The sequence below is a fragment of the Leptodactylus fuscus genome, chromosome 5 (genome assembly GCF_031893055.1).
Source record: "Leptodactylus fuscus isolate aLepFus1 chromosome 5, aLepFus1.hap2, whole genome shotgun sequence".
NCBI classification, from domain to species: domain Eukaryota; kingdom Metazoa; phylum Chordata; class Amphibia; order Anura; family Leptodactylidae; genus Leptodactylus; species Leptodactylus fuscus.
This window is the reverse complement of record NC_134269.1, coordinates 48487187-48502899: the sequence shown is the minus strand read 5'-3', so window position 1 is coordinate 48502899 and position 15713 is coordinate 48487187.

Here is a 15713-nt window from a genome sequence, read left to right as displayed (position 1 = left end):
GTGTGATACCAGTTATGTTTTTTTTTTCAGAAAGAAGGGATAAATATTGTCTACTTCTACTTTTTTATTGCAAAACCACTTAAGTGCTGCAGTCAGCGCTGACCACAGCATCTAAGCGGTTAAACGGCATGTCCGCATTCTGATTGATGATAGAGGTGATATCATGAACAAAATGTGATATTCAGTTACAAGGGCTGTCAAAATTTTTTCTAACACATAGCAATAATATATTGCAAAAAATTCATGGCATGGTATAGGTGGACAAATCTGTATTAGACAGCCGGAATCTTCTCTAATCCTGGCAGTTAGTGCAGAGGTGTCTCTGCATAGCCACACTGCGAGAAAAGGATACCTAGAACCGCTTTATTAACAAAGAAAACAGCGTATTGTTTGCTGGTCTTGATAATCCCAGTGCAAACGGAGGAGTCGCCTGTTTTACAATGAGGACTCATCATAAATTGGGAGCATGCTTCGTCAAACCAGAATATGTCTCTTTTCAATTTGAGGAGATCAATACTATAAGCAATGTATCATAATTGGGAAGGGGCTTGGTACCGATTTTGCATTAGGGCCCAGGAGCTTACTTCAGGCCTTGGCTTCCTGCTATATACTTTCTTGGGTTGGTTGGGTTGCATCATTTATTTTGATTTACTGGATTTTGAAGTCTTGAAACTAAGTTGCAGGTCTCGACTCAGTCTATATGTAGCAGTATTTCTTAATGCAAACTCTTTATAGAATTTCTCCAAGGAGCCTGTTATTACTTCCTTCTTTCAGGGTTTTGTATGTGATGAACCCAGGAATTCTGATAAGAACCAGCTCTCAACCGCCCAAGTCTCCTTCTCCTTCATCTCCCATGTTCACTGCTAGTTATCTGTATCATGTGCGCTGGTTTAACTCTTATAATGATGTATTTAGCCATCCCTTATGATACCAGTACCTAGGGATGAACAAGGGAGGGAAGAAGTGGAGCAACTTGATTTAGGGCAGTGGTTCTTAACCTTGTTTCAGGTACTGAACCCACCAGTTTCATATGCACATTCACCGATCCCTTCTTTAGTGATAAATCAAATATGATTTTTTTCCAAATTCAAGACATAGGTATATGTTTTTTTACTGGTACACAAAATGAACCGTGCATATGGCCTTGGGTTTGATCAAACCCTGGTTAAGAATCACTGATTTAGGGGATCGATTCAATCAAGTGGTCCAGAGTCGAAACCAGCCCATAGGAAGTAAGTGGTGATAGATTCCATGAAGAACCCCTTTAAACCTCTAAATATTTAAAAAAAAAAAAAAAAAAACCTCAGTATGAGCTCAACTTCCATTGAACACACATAATAAATGACTTATAACCGTCCTTCCCACGCCCTCACTTTATTTCCGCTCAGTGCGCTGTTCACAAACTTGTTTTTTCTGGGAACATTTTATAACTTGTGAATAGTGTGATGTCTCACCTGACATTTTCTTGCGTTGTTAGACATCAATTAAGGTATTATTAAGGTATATTTAGCAACATGCAGAAGGTTTTTTTTGGAAGGCAGAGGCACATTATATCCATTGTGTTGCTGTCTATTGCTTTAATTTTGATGATATCTATATCCATTGTTTGCGGGGTAATGTTTGAGCTCATCGCGGGGCACAGAAGGAGGGTTGTTTGTTTAAAGGTGTATTATTCATCAATCAGCTCATAGAAATAATAATTAGTTATATTGTATCATTTCACAAGATCTTAATTGCATCCCTATTATGTCTTTTATTCTGAATAAAATATTTGCAGTGAATTTTAAGCAATCTTCTCTTTCAGCGTTCTGTGGGTGAAATAAAGTGAAGAACCGTTCGTGTGGTGAAAGTAAAGCTGGCCATATACTTTACATAGCTGTTAGCCAAAACGTTACACCTTTCGTCCCGCTTCCTTCGTATATATGTACCATTGGCTGAGTGTTGTAGATGGGAATAGGAGAGTAAGAGCACTTTTACATAAAGAGATTTATGCCCAGAACAAGCTCAGGAACAGAACAGGTCACTTGTCATATCTCATCTCTTTTACATTGACGATAGGAAGCCACATGAATAATCATTCATAACTTACTACACTCCATCCACACATTCATTTCCATTACTGTTGGCAGCAATTCTTCTTTTTGCACAAGGAGATGTGCTGATGACAAATGATCATTGTTGATGCTGCATAAAGGATATACAAGAAATCTTTTTTCATAGACTAGAGATCCAGAACCAAAAAACAGATAGGACAGAAGTCCAAACCAGCTACAGCTTCATCACTTTAGGTACTACCCACAGATGAGGCATGTGCTGCAGAGACCGCCGGGCACAATATCTGACACCAAGGTCATCCATAAAATGGGAGTTTAATATAGCTTAAAATAAATATAATACAAGCATTGACACATTTCTGCACTCGAGGGGCAACACAGTGGCTCAATGGTTAGTACTGCAGCCTTGCAGCACTGGGGTCCTCAATTCGAATTCCACCAGGGACAACATCGGCAAGGAGTTTGTATGTTCGCCCCGTGTTTGCATGGAATTCCTCCCATTCTACAAAGACATACTGATAAGAAAAAAAAATGTGCATTATGATCCCTACATGGGGCTCACAATCTACATTAAAAAACAAAACAAAACATTTCTGGACATGAAACGTGTTAGTGTATTTTATTGTTCTTTATATAAACCACCTTTTTATGCATGGCCGTGGTTTTTTTCCAATGACCAGGAATGAACGTTCTTATGAATATTGTAGACCAAAAATCGTCCCCAGAAAAGGACAGGACAGTGGTCAGAACCCAGGGATAAAATAACAGGTAGCAGGCAACAATCCTAACAGCGAGACAGAAGCAGATTCTGGTAGCAGAGACAAGGTGAAGCTCTGGGTTGAAGGTTAGGACTAGGAACAAAAGCCACACAATGAATGGACCCTAATAAGCAGGCAAGGCTCATAGCAAAGTTCCCCTTGCAGTAAATAACGACCAAAAGTAGGGAACGGACAGACTTGCTGGCACTGGGACAGTTGAGTGACATTTGTTTTATGCTTTGCTGTAATATTCATTGTATTTCATTGAAGATGAACTTGAACCTCTAGTTTGACTTGTTTTCTTGACCATTATATTCCAATACTCTGTCCTCACTTACCTTTAATATTGACTAGAGATGAGCGAACGCCGTTCGAACGAATAGGTATTCGATCGAATATCAGGCCGTTCGAGGTATTTGTTTGCAATTGAATAGCACGTGGCATACGCAGCAAAAATTTTTGCACCAATAACTGTGCAGGGGAGGTAGGACGGGAACTACGACAACAGAGGCATTGAAAAAAATTGAAAAAACCCCATTGACTGCCGAAAACACATGAACTCTGATTTCTAAGAATAGCGGCCGCCATCTTTGTTTCATTTTCTGGCTTTCAGATATAGGGACAGAAGGGCTGCTGAGGGCTAGATAGGGATTAGCTTCAGATAGGCAGGGAAACATGGAAGAACAACAACAGCTCTTTTCAGAACTATATATAGCAGGGAGAGGAGTCGATAGACGCTCAATCCAGCTTTGCACGGTGTGTGTCCCCAAACGCCAAAGTGGGATACAGAGCAATTCAGTCCAGCAATATACGCTCAACCCAGATTTGCCGGCGGTGTCTCCCCAAACACTTAACAGGGATACAGAGCAATTCAGTCCAGAAATATATGCTCAACCCAGATTTGAAGGCAGTGTTCCCCCAAACACCTAACAGGGATACAGAGCAATTCACTCCAGCGATATACACTCAACCCAGCTTTCCAGGCGGTGTCCCCCCAAAACAGGGATACAGAGCAATTAGGTCCGGCTATGTATGCTCAATTCAGATATCCACGGTGTGTACCCCCAAAATCTACCTGGGAGACACAGAAATACAGTCAGGCTATGTACGCTCAATCCAGTTTTTCATAGTGTGTAACTCCAAAACCTAGGTGGGAGACACAGAAATTCAGTTAGGCTATGTACGCTCAATCCAGATATGTGCAACCCCAAAACCTAAGTGTAGAGAACACTCAAAGAGAACACAAAACGACACCGAGCAAACCAATGATAGTATAGTATTTTTGTATAACAATCTAATATATAGACAAAGAAAGATTATTAGACCAGATGGGCTCTCACCTGCTCCGGTTGTGACAATTGCGTTCACAACCACGTTTAGAGCTTTGCCATAATGGGCTGAAAGAGCAGATGGAGGGGGCAGCACGCCTTATATCCACCGGTAAACCAAAAGGAACCCGGGAACGACAATGGAGAAAGAAGAAAGAATATTGGCGGCGCTCACTGATCGATAACAGGTCCTTTTATTGGAGAACAATAGGCACAATAGGTGCCTATTGTTCTCTAATAAAAGAACCTGTTTTCGATCAGTGAGCGACGCCAATATTCTTTCTTCTTTCCCCAAAACCTAAGTGGGAGACACAGAAATTCAGTCAGGCTATGTACGCTCAATCCAATTTTTAAGGGTCTACCCCCCAAAAGCTATATGTGAAACACAGCAATTCAGTCACGCTATAAAAGCTCAATCCAGTTTTTTAATGCGGTACCCCCAAAGCTAAGTTGGAGACACAGCTATTCAGTCAGGCCATGTATGGTCAAACCTGTTTTTAATGCTGTACCCCCCAAAGCTAAGTGGTATACACAGCAATTCATTCAGTCCATATATGCAACATCCAGCTTTCCTCCACTGTACCCCCCAATGCTAAGTGGGAAACAGCCTTTCAGTCAGGCCATGTATGGTCAAACCTGTTTTTAATGTTGTACCCCCCAAAGCTAAGTGGGAGACACAGCCATTCATTCAGGCCATACATGGTCAAACCTGTTTTTAATGTTGTACCAGCCGTTCATTCAGTCCATGTATGGTCAAACCTGTTTTTAATGATGTACCCCCCAAAGCTAAGTGGGAGACACAGCAATTCAATCAGGCTATATCAGCTCAATCCAAGTTTTAAGGGTCTACCCCCCAAAAGCTAAGTGTGATACACAGCAATTCAGTCACGCTATATAAGCTCAATCCAGTTTTTTGTTCAATCCAGTATTGTTTGTTCTCCATGATGTGAACTATGCCTTTGTCTCTTGAAAAGCAACCCAACATGAAGTCAGCCATGTGTGCCAGTGTGTTACTTGGTATGACTTCGCTGCCCCCAACTGTAATGGTCACTCTCCATTTCCTCTATTTTACACTCCCCTTCACACCATCCGTGCTGAAGCAATGGGATGCACTGAACTTCACCCTCAAGCCTAGTGTGGGACAGTGACATGAAATGCCACTTCATCCCCCTCGTCTTCCTCCTCCAGCCAACGGTGCGAAGATGACAGGAGTGTGCTCTGAATGTTTTCAGCCTAGCCGAGGCTACTTCTCACTTACGAAAATGGCCACACTTTGACCAGTATATCAGGCACAATGGTGTAGGTTTCAAAGAACCTTTGCACCAACAAGTTGAAAACGTGGGCCATGTGTGGACCGCATTTGAGTCTGGCAAGCGCCAAATCTGCTACCAGGTTCTGGACATTATCACATACGCAAACATGCCTAGGCCCAGGTGCAGCAGGGAAAACCATATTGCCATATCATTCAGGATGGCATCCCTCACCTTGGAGGCAGTGTGCTGTCTGTCCCTCAAGCTGATGAGCTTCAGCACGGCCTGCTGACATCTCCCCACGCCAGTGTTACAGTGTTTCTAGCTCGTAGCTGGAGTCGAGGTTGCAGTGCAGGAGTAGGCTTTCAGAGAACCCCTGCCATGAATTTTGGGCTGGGAGAGGAGATAGGCCACCCCAGTTTGCACCCCGGGCCCAGACTCCACTACATTAACCTGGCCTGTCATTAAAGAGAAGCAGCATCCCTGACCGCAGGCGCTTGTCGATGCATCGGTTGTCAAGTGGACCTTTCAGCAAAGCGTGGAACTCTGTGTCCGGCTGATGTTATGGGACACGTGCATGCGCAAGGCGGGGACAGCACACCAAGAGAAGTAGTAACGGCTAGGCCCAGCATAGGGAGGTGCCACAGCAGCCATCTGGTGATGGAAGGCCAGAAGCATAAATGCCAACATCTCCAGGGCCAGCAGTTTTTAGATTAGGCCGTTGAAGGCTTGGGCATGTGGGTGGTTTGCGCTGTACTTCTGCCTACAATGAAACGCTTGGGAGATGGGGAGTGGCTGGGAAGAGGCGCATGATGGTGCAGGCAAAAAGGGCGGATGGGGGTGAACTCCACAAAGTGTCAGAGACAGATGTGTAGGTAGAAACAAACCATTCAAGGTATAAAACCAATCAGGCAGGAGGAGTGGGGTACAGCGCACACAAACCAATAACTGAGCTGATGTCCAGGCTGATGGTCTGGACTGCAGCACCAGCACTGTAAACAATGGAAGAGGCAGTGTCGGCAACGCCTGGCGATGATTGTCCTGCGTTTGCTCTCTCCCACTGAGCCCAGGGCTTTCCTTCCAAATGACAGCGCACGCAAGAGGTGGTAAGGTTGCTCTTTTCAGAGCCCTACTCAGTTTAGACTTGCAAAGTGTGCAAACCGCACTAAATTTGTCATGTAACTGACATGTAAATGATGGATCTATCCATTAGCTGTTCATTTTGATGAAAGTCAGCCAGTCAGCACTGTCAGATGACAGACGGCTGTGCTTATCCGTGATGATGCCACTGGCTGCGCTGAAGACACTTTCCGATAGCACGCTGGCGTCAGGGCAGGAAAGGACCTCCAAGGCGTATAGCACAAGTTCCAGCCACAAACCCAATTTGGAGACCCAATAAGTGTAGGGCGCAGAGGGATTGGAGAGGACAGGGCTGGGGTCGGCCAGGTACTTCCGCAACATGGGCCTATACTTGTCCCTCCTGGTGACACTAGGCCCCTCAGTAGCGGTAGTTTGGCCAGGGGGTGCCGCTAGCCTCCTGTGTGACAACGAGATCATCTGCCACTTCGTCATCGTCCTCTTCCCCCATCAATATACGCTGTGAAGCAGATAGGAGTGTGCACTGACTATCCTGCTTGGATGGTTCTGCTCCTATGCCCGACTCCTCAGCGTACAATGCGTTATCCCTGATGGCAAAGAGGGATTCTTGCATCACACACAGGAGTGGGATTGTTACACTCACGAGTGCGTCATCACAACTGACCCTCTTGGTGGACTCCTCAAAGACACAGAGATTTTGCATAAGTCTGCCAACGTGGGTGAGTTTTGCGCGAGTGGCTAATACACAGAAAATCTTTGACCTTGCTGCCTCTGGATATGCCTCTGCCTCTAGTCACCTTTTTTGCTACTGCACTTGCATCCACATCTACACTGCTTTCCCCCCTAGACATCGCCCATGTCCATGCCTCTGCCTCTAGCCACCTTTTTTCCTGCTTAGCTTGCCTCTACCTCTACACTGCTTTCCCCGCTAGACATCACCCCTGTCCATGTCAGGTCAGTGGCCTCGTTGTCCACCATCTCCTCTTCCAATTGCTCACTCTCCCCTTACTGCAAACTGCACATAACCACAGCTTGCCCTGATGGCAACTGTGACTCGTCATCATAACTGAGGCCCAGAAACGCTGGTTGCGGGTCCACAACCACAAAATTGGTAAAAAATGGCGGATGCCTAAAACTCTGCTGGTAAGAGGCTGAAGTGACCTAAAGGGCCTCAATCTCTGCTGGTAGCTCAGCTTATGGGCCTGTAACTTAATTTGGAAGGGCTCACGTTAAGGGCCAGAAAAGTGAATTTTGGAAGGTCTTACCACATCACACACACATCCATAATGACAGTTCAGGGTAGGTACTGTTGGATTTCCCATTGCCTATTCCATCTGTGGTTGTCATGGGCAACGTGATTTAAAGGGGTGCTTGTTAATGTTTCTTTAGCTTAAATTTGGGTTTCTGTCCATCCAATTGGGGAAGAAAGAAGGTTTCCAGGTATTTCCCCACTTTGATAGAGGTTTTTTTGAGTGTAGAAAGTGTGTAGTTGATGATGTGGTGGTGTGCAGCTGTAATAGCGGGGTAAAACTGTGACTTGGGCTTGTTAGATGCCCCCAGACATGCTTCCCCTGCTGTCCCAGTTGCATTGCAGAGGTGTTGGCATCATTTCCTGAGGTGTCATAGTGGACTTGGTGACCCTCCTGAGTTGAATTGTGGGTTCCCCTGAAACAAAGCAATTTTCCCCATAGACTATAATAAGTTCGATATTCGTTTGAATAGTCGAATATTGAGCGGCTATTCGAAACAAATATAGAAAATTTTACTGTTCGCTCATCTCTAATATTGACCAATGACCCAATACAGCAATAATTTAGCCTCAATATTTAGGTGTTATTGTGTTTGTCTTTTTGTCTCTAGGTTATGTTTGTATGTCTTGTCTTTATGTTGTTTGTTATGCAGCTTTATTGTTATTTTCTCTTTGCTTCCCCCTTATTCAAACCTCTTCACTTAGTACAGCCCTGGCCATGTGCACTGAGGCCTAGTGGTTCCTTTTAAGCCCCTGAGGAGGAAAAATTCAGCCCATGGCTCTACTAGAGACAGCCCTGTGACAGGGAATTCCAGCTGTCTACATTTTTATATATTGCGCCACAAGGAGTAGTGGAGTCCATTGACAGTAGGTGTTATCCTGGCACCTTCGACAAGGTAACCAGACCCTACAGGACTACACTGGAGTACATCACCCAGTATCTGCTGCTGCAGGTGGCTGAAGAGTGAAGTTAGTTTTGGAGTGGAGTATGGCACTAGAGCCTTAACATCACTGGGCATCCTCACAAGACTAAGGTGGGGGAAGTTGAATAGTGGGAGACTACAAACCCCCATTTGGAAGCTGCTGGTTTATATGTACAGTTGCTGAAGTAAAGTTCAAACCAGTTTGAACTGCACAAAATCCTGAATCATTCCTGCATAACCATCAGGGCCCTTCCAAACACCATAACATCGGCTCAGAGTAGAGACGTCGCATCTCCAACTGGAATCGCCCCGTGCAAACTTCAACTATCACCCCCATCCGGTAGCAAAGCCGGCCCTCCTCTTTGGTGTCTGGGCTAGGAACAGAGAGTGGTCGAATGCATTCAGTCTATCCAGTGGCCTAGCATCTGCCATTACTACTCCCATCCTCTGGTTCCCTCCATCTGGGCTGCCTCATATCCAGCAAGCAACATACTGTAGTTTGTGAACTTTGGTTTAAGGTAATCTCTTACATAAAGATCTCTAATGCCAGGTTCAATATCTTTCAGCCAGGACAAATGAATTTTCTAGAACTATTCACGCTAGTGGGGGAGACATTATCTAAGGTTCCTGAACTGCTGGTTTAATTTGGTAGCCAGCTGGATATGTTAGTAAAAGGAAAGCAAAATGAATGGCAGCAAAAACATCCAAATGAGCGAAAGGCTGTGTCCAAGAGCAGAGGTGGAATAAACAAAGTGTCTTCAATTATTTACTGAGAAAAGCAATATAACAGGTCCCACACACCCAGCCGGAGACCAGCACTGCTATGCTATTTATGACGTCCGTGCAAGGAGCTCCACGGCTTCACTGTTCTCTCTAAGCTGGGCACTCTGGAAATGATTGGGTTAAACAATACCACACCCTGCAGATGAGAATATCTGTAACTAGGCTTGTTCACCTGATTGGTATGTTGTTTTAGGCTAGGGCTACACGGTGACACGGTGACACATGTTGCATGATTTAAAGTCGCATAGAAGTCACATAAATTTGACTGTAAAAATAGTGTCAACCTGCAGGCATGTCACATGTGAGTCTATGGTAAAAAAAAAAAAAGTCATATATGACTTGAGACTTACCATGCTTCTCCGAAAATAAGACAGAATCTTATATTATTTTTTACTACGAAAGATAGGTTAGGACTTATTTTGAAGGGGATGTCTTACTTTTTTCCATGAACACCAACCCAGTCACCAGACCCCCTTACACCCAAAACAATTTCGAGTTGGCAAGTGCTAATGGTGGATGGGCTCTCGCTCACAGATCTGAGTCACTCCTGTTTCAGGCGCCTTGTCATTGCAGCAGTGGTCCTCTGCAGCCAAGTGTAGCAGTGGCTCCCCCTGGTGACCGGAGGCAGCCACAATGTAGTCATGCCAGTGGGACTACCCGATCTGTGTGTGAGAAACTAGAGCTACTGGTAGTGAACCCTTATTGTTTGTGCAGATAGCTGACCTAAAGTCAATGTGTGATTCTCGTGGAGGTGCAATTTTTTTAGGGGTGTCTGCTTTCATTGATGAAGGATGTGCTGTATTCTATTTACTTTTTTACATGTATAGCTATTTGGATACTTTTTTTTAATGAACTGAAGCTAGGGCTTATTCTCTAGGTAGGGCATATTTTTCAAACATACTCCAAAACTCCTGAAAAATCATGCTAAGGCTTATTTTCAGTTTAGAGCTTATAGGGTACAATCAAAATCCAACTAGTTTGGACTTTCTGCAATTGCTGTAGTGCTGATGTTGCAATGTAACGCTGGGTTCACATCTTCGGTTGATGAACATTCGGGATTCCGTCCCCCATGCCACTTGAAGAATGCAGAGAGAAAAGTCCTATAAGCATTATAGTCTATGGGTTCCACGGGTTTCTGTGGTTAACCGCTTTTTAGTTGGATTGGGTTTCACTTTTGTGGGTTCCCAAGTGGACTCGAAGAATGGACACAGGTGTGAACGTACCGTACAGTAGCGTAATGCCATAGAGATGCATAGAAATTATCGTTGTGCTACTTCTGTGCAACTTTTAGTTGTACCCATGTTGTGACTTACTTCACAATCCTAAACACCTGCCCACTCATAGTGGTCAATGGGCACATGCTTTTGAAGGTAATCGTGCAACCACTGGCCACTGTTGGTGGTTTTGGTTGTATATGTTTTGCTGTCACTTGTACCTGTAAACAAAAGGGAAGGGTTTCTATTATTAAAAAAAAAAAACCTCTTGACATATTATAGTGACAACTCTGTAGGGGTTCAGGACACTAAATTGCATTAAAAACAGGGATCAGCAACCTTCAGCTCTCCAGCTGCTGTGAAACATCTCCTACCAACCTATCCACTTCCATGGAAGTTCGAAGAACAGCAGAGCAAGTATGCATGCTGGGAGTTGTAGTTTTATAACAGCTGGAGTGCCGAATGTTGCCTATCCCTGCACTACATCATACCTATCAGCAAATGCGATAATAAAGAATGGTAAAACAGGGAGCAGATACCTCCATACCTCACCATTGCACTTGACTCTATTTGTGTCCGGATGACTGGTCAGCACCCAAAATCTGGGACTGTCCCACTGAATCAGGACAGGTATGTGTTTTGAGCTATTAGGTTAAGGTTGCACATTGCGGAAACGCAGCTTTTTTTGTTGCAGATTTTGTTGCGTTTCTTTTAGCCAAAGCCAAGAATGGCTACAAAAGAAATGGGAACTATGTAGGAAGTTCTTACACTTCTGCCTACTGCTCAATCCACTCCTGTCTTTGGCTCAAAAAATATTGATTGATAGGTCAACAATATAAGATCGGCATGGGTCAGACATCTGGAACCCTACTGATTCGCTGTTCTCTGCTTGCACTATAGAGAGAACCAAACGGGAAATAGCAAAAGAACGAACATCACACTCGGATTGTGCTGAGAATTGTTGCTTATTTATTCACATGTGTAGAGTTAAACGTTTTTCGGTATTAAAGTATACCTTCTTCAGAGTCTTGACATAAGGTGTCAGAAGCATGAGAGGGGTATCCTCTAGTGATGAGGTAATTATCAGCATGAACTCCATGTTGTTTCCATACAGGGTCCGCTGGGTAGAGGATTTGGAAGCAATATAATCTGGTGAGCGCAGCTCATATGGAAATGGCAAACCAGCCGAGGGAAAAAAGAGCGGAGAACATACAAACTCCTTGAAGATTTTGGATTTCAACACAGGACTTCAGCTCTGTAGTACAAGTGTGTGTATATATGTAAATATACAGACATAGTTACTTAAATATATATGTGCACATACTTAAATGTGTATATTAAGATAGAGAAAGTATTGCACACTATCAGAGGATGTACTGGGCATGAATGAGAAACTACTAGGAGGTATGGTAGTGAGTGGATGCTCTGAGGGGCTGCCTGGAAAAGCACTGACACAGCCAGGAAGTTTAAAGGGGCTCTATCATTGGAAAAGTTATTTTTAGCTAAGCACATCCTTGCATAGCCTTTAGCAAGACTATTCCACACATACCTTTTGTATATAAATTGCCTCAGTAGTTTTTGAATGAGCCTGTTTTTATTCATATACAGATTATCATTCTCCTTGCACCTCGGAACTGACTGTGAACACCGTCTGCTATTCTCTATGTGTGTGTGATAGCAGAGAGACTGCTTCTGATGATGACTCACTTTCCTGCTTTCATACACATAGAGAATAGCAGACAGTGATCACAGACATTTCCAGGGTGCACGAAGAAGGCTAATTAGCAAATGGATAAAAACGGGCTCACTCAAAAACTACTGAGGCAATTAGCATGCAAAAGGTATGTGTGGAATAGCCTTTCTAAAGGTTATACAAGTATGTGCTTAGCTAAAAATGACTTTTCCCAATGATAGAGCCCCTTTAAACCAGAATTCATAAAATGTCAATACATCCCTGACAATAATAGGGATGGTAAAAATGGTCCAAATACACAAAAGCACTTTAAAAGAAATGTAAATGTCAATACATCCATATATTTAACTAGTAGAATACCCGCGGCTTCGTTCCCAGAAAATATGTTAAATCATTGGTTATGCTGAAGTAAAATTTTCAGTGTCACAGGGAAATTGACATTTTCAGAGCTACAGTAATTTTTTTTTTTCCTCTTTAAATTTTTATTATTTTGGCATTTTACTAATTTGTCGTAACATTGATGTGAACAGCTTTTTTTTCATTTCAACATTTTTATTGATTTTATATATTCAATACATATTATGTAGTAGAAACTATTACAACTATTTTTTGAACTATTTTTTATCAAAAATTTAAATTTATGCCCCTTACATAAACATATAAAACATTTACACCAAGGGTGCAACTACCGGGGTAGCAGCTGCCACAAGGCAACAGGTTTTTTTTTTTTTTTTTTTTTTTTTTTTTAATAGGTCGTTACTGGCTGGAGTTACTCCAGACGGTAACAGGCCCTATTTACTTACCGATCCTGGTAGCGGCTGGGACCAGTAAGTGACACCGCAAGCCCCACAAACAGTATTATTATACTCGAGGGTCTGAAAAGACTCCCAAGTATAATGACCGGAGGTCCAGGAGAGGTAAGAGAACATAAAAAACTGTCTTACCTCTCCGGGTAGGCTTCGGGCTTACTTTTGTGACGTCTCTGACTTCACATGACCCCCCGGGTCTCGTGACGTCCCGGACGTCAATGAAGATGGCCTCCATCAGTGGGAAGTACAATGAAGCCAGGGACAGGTAAGTAACAGTGTTTTTTTTATGTTTTTATCCCTCCTGGGTCTCCGATTATTATACTCTGGGGTCTGAAAGAGTTTGACAGTGGGGATGGTGTGTTTAGGGTGATGAGCTGCGTTGCTTTTACACCAAACATATCGTTTTGCATTATGGCCAAAAGTTGGATTTTGGTTTCATCTGACCAGAGTACCTTCTTCCACATGTTTGGTGTCTCCCAGGTGGCTTGTGGCAAACTTTAAATGAGAATTTTTATGGATATCTTTGAGAAATGGCTTTCTTCTTGCCATTCTTCCATAAAGGCCAGATTTGTGCAGTTTACGACTGATTGTTGTCCTATGGACAGACTCTCCCACCTCAGCTGTAGATCTCTGGAGTTCATCCAGAGTGATCAAGGGCCTCTTAGCTGCATCTCTGATCAGTCTTCTACTTATTTCAGATGAAAGTTTAGAGGGACGGCCGAGTCTTGGTAGATTTGCAGTGGTCTGATACTCCCTCCCTCCATTTCAATATGATTGCTTGCACAGTGCTCCTTGGGATGTTTAAAGCTTGGGGAATCTTTTTGTATCCAAATCCAGCTTTATACTTCTCCACAACAGTATCTTGGACCTGCCTGGTGTGTTCTTTGGTCTTCATGATGCTCTCTGCTCTTTAACCGCTTCCCGACCGGCCCCTGTAGATTAACGTCGGCACGGCTTGGGCTCTGTGCCGCGCCGACGTTAATTAACGGCCCCTTTTAAAATGGGGATCGGGTCTCCCCGAGGGTCGGGAGCTCCGTGGATCCAGCGCTAATAGCTGCTGGGGTCCACGGAGACATGAGCAGGACCTGATAGATTCAGGTCCCGATCATGTAGTGGCCATGTCAGGGAAAGTTTGTTACAGTAACAAACTTTCCCTGACATGCGATGCCGCCCGCAGGTTAGATGATCCTGCGGGCGGCATCGGAAGCAAGTGTTAGCTATATCTTATAGCTAACACTGTGCCCAATGTACTCCGCTCAGAGCTGGTCTCCGAGCGGAGGTTTTAACCCCTTAGATGCCGGCGGTGAAACATCACCGCCGTATCCAAGGGGCTTAGAAAAGGTTAGATTGAGATTGGGGGGTGCTCTTACCTTCTGCAGCCTGAGGTCTGACCAGTCACCCCAGGCTGCTAAGAGCCCCCAGTACCTGGTTGATCCTGCCGACTATTGAGGAAGCCAGCCGATACGTCTGTATCGGCTGGCTTCCTCCATAGACTGCAATACACTGTATTGCAGTCTATAGCATAGAGCCAGCGATCCCCTCTGATCGCTGGTTCTAGTGTCCTTATAGGACAAATAAAAAATGTAAATAAAAAGTTAAAAAATAAATAAACTGTGTAAAAATTTTTTTATATAGTTATAAAAAACCCCAAATTCCCTTTTCTTATATAAAATTAATGATATAAAAAAACCAACAAAATATTAATAAAAACAATACATATTTGGTATCAACACGTCCGTCACAACCTGTACAATAAAACTGAAACAATATTTAACCTACACAGTGAATACCGGGAAAAAACTCGCAAAAAACCCCGCAAAAGTAATGTTTTTTCGCCATCTCACCTTACAAAATATGCTATAAAAAGTGATGAAAAAGTCACATGTACCCCAAAACAGCACTAATACAAGCACAGGTTGTCCCGCAAAAAATAAGCCATAAACCAATTCTGTCAACCAAAAACTAAAAATGTTATACCTCTCAGAAGTTGGTGATGCAAAAGTAATTGATTTACGTCCCCAAATGGATTTTTTGTTCTGCAAAACTAGTAACACATAAAAAAGAATATAAATGAGGTATCGCCGTAATCGTACCGACCCGCAGAATAAAGGGCACATGTTACTTATGCTATATGCCTTGCAGAAAAGAAATTTAAAGGCAAAACACAATACCAGAATTGATAGGGATTTTTTTAATTCAACAAGAAAGAGTTAATAAAAGTTAGTCAATATGTTAAAAACACCCAAAAATGTTATAACAAAATACATCTCATACCGCAAACATCAAGCCTTCATGCGGTCACATCACCAGAAAAATAAAAAATAAATTATAGCTTGTACAATGTGAAGACAAAAAAAAACAAAATCACCAAATCATAAGAACCCAACTGGCTGCGGCAGGAAGGGAATGTATAAGCTGTGCGAGCGAATATTGGGGTACAAACCAGATTTAGAGATTATGAGGGAAAATAAACCAGAACTGCCCCCCAGAGTGACCCCCTCCCCTCAAACATAGTAGCTACTGGGGATATAGTTGGTAATTTGGTGTTCCCAAT